Raw genomic sequence first — 6,960 nt, 5'->3', positions numbered from 1 at the left:
CAGATGCAACAATTTCATCACCAAAACTGAGATCATAAACTGTACATCTGTCATCCACAAATTTGACTACAAGTCCAAGTCTAGCAAGTGCGGATACAGACAAGAGATTCTTCTTGATCCCAGGTACATAAAGTGCATCAACAAGTGTGAAGGAACTGCCATTTGCAATAGTAAGCACAATATTTCCAACTCCCTGAACCAAATAAGAGGCATTGTTGGCGCAAGTGATTGAATTCCCATGAGGGACAGACTCGAGAGAGGTGAACAATTCACAATGTGAGGTAATGTGCTTTGTAGAACCACTATCGAAATACCACATATGTGAATATGCAGCAACTGACAAGCATGCATCATGGACAACAGGATTGTAAGTGCACTCTACGCTAAAAGCCCATTCTGCATCGACATCAACATCACAGTCTCCTTTCACAGAAGACTCAACAATGGCTGCATTTGTAGTGGAACCACCCTCTTTCTTCAACCTCTTTGGACTTCAACTTAGGAAATTGCTTGATCAAGTGATCATTAGCTTTACAATAATGGAAACACATCTTCTTTTTGTCCTTATCACCAGAACTGCCAGACGAAGTGCTACCAGCAGAAGCATTAGGAACAGAAGTTTTGCTACTCGCAACAGAACCATAAGAAGAGGATGCATTGCTGTTACCACCCTTTCTTTGAGAAGCAATAAAAGCCAGTTCAACTACACACTATCTAATCCTGTTTTTTTTGGAAAGTGACTCCTGCAATAGCAATGTGCATAATGCATCAAACTTGACAACTTCTGGATTTCCTTGGGTCATAAGTCTCCAAGTACTAGCAAAAGTCTAGTAAGAATCTGGTAAGGCATCAAGAACAGTCTGCACAAGGGAACTATTTGAAATGACTTCACCTGTAGAAATAAGTCGCTCATTGATATCCTTGACACTAGCAAGAAAAGTGTCCATATCATCTTCCTCATGCATAATCTTCGACTCTAGCTCTTTACGCAGCAAAGCAATTTTAGCCTCATTGCGACTTGCATAAAGACCTGCCAAAATATCCCAAGCCTGTTTTGCAGATTTGGCTGAATGGATGTGAGGAGCAATGGTGTGCTTCACGGACAACGCAAGCCTGTTTTGCAGATTTTGCTGAACGGATGTGAGGAGCAATGGTGTGCTTCACGGACAACGCAATCAATGCATGAGTCTGCGCATCCTTTACATCCCAACGAGATTGTTCTGTCGTAGACAAAACAACTCCATTAGCAGCAATCCTTGCAACAAGACTTGCAACATCCTCAGCATCGCCTACATCCTCAGTACCAGGACATACATCAATGCCCTACACAATATTCCAGACGCCCTTTGACACAAGCACATGTTGCATCATATAAGCCTACATAGGGTAGTTGTCCCCATCCAACGTGTCCTCAGCAGCAACATATTGAACACATCTGTGTTGTTGTCAGCCATGGTAAATGTTGCACCTAATGTGAAAATTGCTCGAAAATAGGAGAAACGGAGTGAGAACAACACATGCTATATAGCACAAACCGTAGAAGACTGTAAGGCACCTATTATGCAGAAAACGGCACTGACAGAAATTCTGCACAGAATGACGAAATAGCTTGTGCAGTACTGCCTGTAGTGGAAACGGAGGCCAAAATGAGCCCGAATCAAAAATCTGAGTAGACTAAGCTCTACGAGATCTCCCTGAGTATTTGTCGACCTACGAACACTCGCCAAACCTCACTGAAATCGGAGAAACTGAGCAGGCATGTGCTGGAGCAGCTGGCGACTAAGCCCGGGAGGACGCAACCTGCTCTGATACCAATTGTTGGAATTAGGGTTACAGAGAAACACACACAACTTGGAGAAGACAAAAGAAGCTCAAGACACATAGTAGAGAGTGTGTTACTTAGTATGCAATGGAAAAATAGATAGCCCTAGAGTGATGGGCGTATATACAATGCTCGGGGGAAAAAACCTCCTAAAGAGGGAAAAATGCCACGGCGGTCCTAGTGTGTTCACACACATCACTACCATATGTATATGGTAACATTTTGTAAACTTGCTTTGGAATGTTGGTAGCTCAAGGTGCAACAATAGGCTTAGAGGTTCTTGCCTCTTGCAACTCTCTCAAGAAATGGATACAAAAAGATTGTCCTAATTTTGTGGCATTTTTTCACAAAAATTTACAGAGTTTATAAGCAGTGTAACATAGCACAATGCAATCTTTGCTTTAGAACTTGAGATTGATGGTTAGAAACACCCCAACCTAGCACAATGCAACTGCCACTCATGAACTTGGTCCAAAAAGAACTTTCCCAAAATTAGGATTTTTTTCCAAAATTTCTAAATAAGTGTTTTTAGGTGTCCCAATTGACCATCGATCATAAAATCAAGTGGCCGTGCTATGGACACAGTGGCCGTGCTATGGACACACGCACGCGCGCGCACATACACACACAATTTTTGCCTTAATTCTTGACAATTAAACATAGCCAATGATTGAAATTTCCTTGCGTACACATCAATCAAATGATTACACACTCACATATCATCAATTTCTTCAATTTTTTGGCATGCACACTTATCATTAGGTGCACACACACTTAATTTTTGACGGTTTCTTTCTCTTTTTTCACTACACAAAGCATCAATCTTTATCCACACACATGAATTTTCGATAGAAATTAAGCATTATCTTGTTATACGCAAGGTTTATTAGTCAAAATTGACTCTCAATTTCATTCCAAGTGAATCAAATTAAGTGCAAGGTGTAGATCAATTCATTTAAATATCTAATTTTAACAAATAATTAGCACACATTGAACCACATTAATCGATCAATAATTGATGAGAAAGTTACATCATAATCACACTCCAAGTTGTTCCTTTGCTCAACACAAAGAAGAATAATTGCACACATGTGTGTGCACCACCAAATTGGCACATGCGTCATTAGATGCATCAAATGAGAGGATTCAAAAGATCCCTCTACTCTCATAGAGAAAAGCCATGGAATGGGCTCTCTCTAATCAATCTTGCAAATCTACTCTCCAACTTACATCACACACATTATGCCATTGAAGTCAATGTCTTTATTAATTCCCCTATCACTACTCTTAACCCTATACACACAAGTAATGCCATTAACTTGCCTTCGTTGCATTAGCGTTGACGCAACGGTCAAACCATTCAATGCACATTGCATGCACAAACACTAACACATGTACTTTGTGGAAAGAGAGAGAGAGTAGGAAGGCATTGCCCTCACATACCATGGCCAATGATATGGGTAGGTAAGATTAAACTAAGAGAGGTTAGAGATCTACAATCAACCACTATAACTTTACTTGTACACAATTAAGCACAAAGTAGATTAACAAGAAAGAAATAGAATTTGATTGAAAGAATCCAGGGTTGCATAGGCATGGAAAGCCCAAGAACTTCATAACCATCAACCCTACAAAGAGCATAGCTCACCCAAGAATTATCTCTCTTAACATTAGCTTCTTTTATAGGCATGGAGTCCAAGCATTTTTACAATACATTTAAATTGACTCCTTTAGACTATATCTTAGTAAAGATTGGAACTCAAATGAACCCAAGACCCTATACAAAATAAGTAAGAAATATTATGGTGCACATTCCTTGCTTGTGCATAACCGATGTACTTGTTAGCCATTGCTAACACCCTCATCCCAAGCTTGCCAATTTATGTCACCCTCGTTGCTTGGAAGAAACTTTTCTTGAGACATAACCAGGAATCGTTGCCGGATTATAGGCTTTTTATTTAGCATCAGCAAAATCCACCAGTTGTAGGCTCTGTCTTCAAGTGTTAAATTTGTTTCAAGAGAACAAAATACGTCTAGAGTTGCACACAGATGATGGACATCAGTCCACTTGTGCGAAAAGGTATTGAAAGGATTTTTGTTCCTCTCCTTGTCTTCACCTCTGTGCACCGGTAGCTTTACATCCTTTATCCAAAAAAAAAATCTTCTCATTCTCATTCCCAATCAAACGGTGGTGGTCCTTCGTCTTAACTAGCAATAATTGGATTTTGTGACCGATCCTTGGATATCTGCATCATGAAGCTCTCTCTCTCTCTCTCTCTCTCTCTCTCTCTCTCTTTTGGTAACAAGATTTGATAGCTTCAAAAGAAAGTTACTGTCCATTGATCTCATCAAAAACAGCACATCTGCAGAATTAAACTCCTCCAAAATATGCCTACATTTACTATCAAAAATAACTAGAACGACTCAAATTCTGCCCACAGACCAGACCCTGATGGCACCATCAGTGTAGCCAGAATACAGAGTACTCCCATCGGCGCTCCGATTGAGACTCACACAGTAAGGAACCTGTGCATTTTTCGTCAAGTTTGAAAAATCAGGCCGGAGATCTTCCACAATGCTCTTGCTCTCAAGATCCCAGATCTTGATGCAGGATTGAGTTGCGGCACATAGCCAATACCTGTTGGGGCTGAAGCACAGAGAGTGAATAATATCACCAGAGTCCAGAGAGTAGAGGCGCTTACCCTCGGCCAAATCCCAAAGCATAGCAACACCATCTTTTCCTCCGCTTGCCATCAGGGGATACGGTCACGCTGTTGACATACCCGGTGTGACCGGACAAGTTGGTGCGAAGCTTGCAGTTGGTGAGGTTCCAGACCTTCACCGATCGGTCCCAGGAACCCGAAACAATGATGGGGTTAGTGGTAACAGGAAAGACACGCACGCAGGATACCCATCCAGTGTGTGCATCGCCATCCTGAATTGTATACTTACATTCACCCAGAGTGTTCCACAGCTTGATGGAGCGGTCTCGTGCTGCAGAGACAATTTGTCTATTGTCAACAGAGAATGCTACGCTGAGAACATCCTTGGTGTGCCCCACAAAACGCCGTGTGGTAACGCCTGCATTGAGATCCCACAGACGCAATTCACCATCCCAGCTTCCAAAGAGAGCGAACTGCCCATCAGAGGAGATAACAACATCTTGAACAAAGTGGCCATGACCTGTCAGACGCTTCTTGGTGTAGCGGTGAGCGACCAAACAACAATGGACTTGCCACGCGAGGCGGAGACGATCATGTCTGAGTCGATAATGGGGCAAGCAATGGCCGTCACCCAGTCGCTGTGACTCTTCAGAGTCGCCCTCAGAGTTATGGTTTCCGCCATAGCTGCGAGCGTAGCACTCTCTCTCTCTCTCTCTCTCTCTCTCACACACACACACACAGAGAAATGAAATGTTATATTAACGTCTTCGAAAGGCCAAAATGACCTATGAGACCAAAAAGTTACAATTGGTGAATCTGAAATCCTGTCTGAGTACGAAAATTACAAAGAACTAACACTAAAACTAAAACACTAAGGTAAAGGGGAAATGAATCTAAATCTGATTCGGAGTTGACACGAGATTTGAGGGGGGGGGGGGGGGGGGGGGCGCGTTGGGGGGTTCAAATGAAATCTCTCATCGATCGCTGTCGAATCTTATCAACCTCCTCCATGGTCAGTACTCTGGTAGGGCATCTTTCATGTCGAGCTAGAGTGATCTGTATCTTCTGTTGCAGCTTTCGTCGATGGTGGGAGAACCCCCGGGGTCGCAGGTGTCTGGATGTGCCTAGCTCAATGGCTCGATCAAGCAGCATACATGTAGTGTGGTGGGCTCTGAGATCTGCTGTGATGATTTCTCCTCTGGCTCTCCCCTGGTTGGTGTAAAGAAATTTGTGATTCGTCTGTGAGACTGTCTTTCCCTTGATGTCCTCAACAAGCTCTCCCCTAAGTCTGCGCAGCTCTAGCAAGAACAATCCGAGACATCTCTGATCCTCGTGTCCCATGACTCTAGAAAATGGTTTGAAACCTTCTTTGAACAGGCAATGGAAGCGGTTGCGTACATCGGGCATTGACATAGTACCTCTGTCTTTGGCTCCACGTTATATAGGTGACATATCTTGGCCCTTGCAAGCACCCCTCGAAATCGGCCAGTGTTGATCTGGAGTTGATGTGAGGATATGCGTATCTGCCCAATAGTGCATCGTATCCCATGAGATAAGTGTGTATCCATGTATGCAGGCCTAGTCACAAACTTGTCCTCCGTGAGTTGGAGAAAATGCTCTATGTTGATGGCCCCAACTCTTGTGTCGGTTGTATCCATGTGCTACTGGTATCTAGTTGAATCAAATCCTGGCGTATGAGTCTCGTAATCTTTGTCCATGTGAGAGGCAGGGAAGGTGCATCTAGGGAGTATTGAAACGTAGGCAATCTATCCATGTTGAAACCATGTGAGTGAAACCATGTTGTCAACTGTCCATACCAACATGCTATATCGCCTTGTAGTGCTTGTAACATTTAATGGCCTAGTAACTTGTGTGTAATGGAAATTAGCATGAACATAGTGAGCATTTCATTAGAATAGATTCCTTGAGGACCGGATTTGCATGGAGCCGGTCCCCCCTCCAAAAGGCTTTGTATTATGGTTTCTCCCATCAAAAGAGACATTGTACAGTACAATTCTTTGTGTTCCTTCAAGACTAGCTAGTGCAATGAAGATGGAAACTTCATGCACTTAGCAAATCACTTATCAAATACAACATCAATTCCATCATGGTCTCAGACCCAAGACCTCACACACCTTCGAAGATGGTGAGAGCTAGCAGGGTATGAGAGTAGATTGAGAGGAAGAAGGAGTATTCTTACGAGAAAGATGTACATCTCCTCACATAATCACTCATATTAGCATAGCTTAGCTTAGTAATTAGCATGGTAGAGGAGATGAGCATGCATTGAAGCTTGGATCTTGGTTGGATTTGCATCACAAAGCCAAGAGTTGTTGGTGTAGGCCTCCCTTCTCACAAGCTTGGAGAAGGTGATAAGCTTTCCATTAAAGCTTGAGAAGAGAGAGAGAGAGAGAGTCTCTTACTTCCACACATGAATTGTGTGTGTGTGTGTGAGTCAACAATCCTTTGAAAAAT

The 6,960-nt window shown here is 42.7% G+C and overlaps 1 pseudogene; it reads right to left on the bottom strand.

The window, feature by feature from the left end:
- Positions 1-4,081: 4,081 nt before the first annotated feature.
- LOC147444773 (small ribosomal subunit protein RACK1 pseudogene) lies at positions 4,082-5,235 on the bottom strand (annotated as a pseudogene).
- Positions 5,236-6,960: the final 1,725 nt, after the last annotated feature.

The sequence above is a fragment of the Adiantum capillus-veneris genome, chromosome 13 (genome assembly GCF_014529385.1).
Source record: "Adiantum capillus-veneris isolate H3 chromosome 13, ASM1452938v2, whole genome shotgun sequence".
Taxonomy (NCBI): domain Eukaryota; kingdom Viridiplantae; phylum Streptophyta; class Polypodiopsida; order Polypodiales; family Pteridaceae; genus Adiantum; species Adiantum capillus-veneris.
The sequence above is the reverse complement of the archived record's forward strand: the minus strand, read 5'-3'. Positions and strand labels throughout refer to the sequence as shown.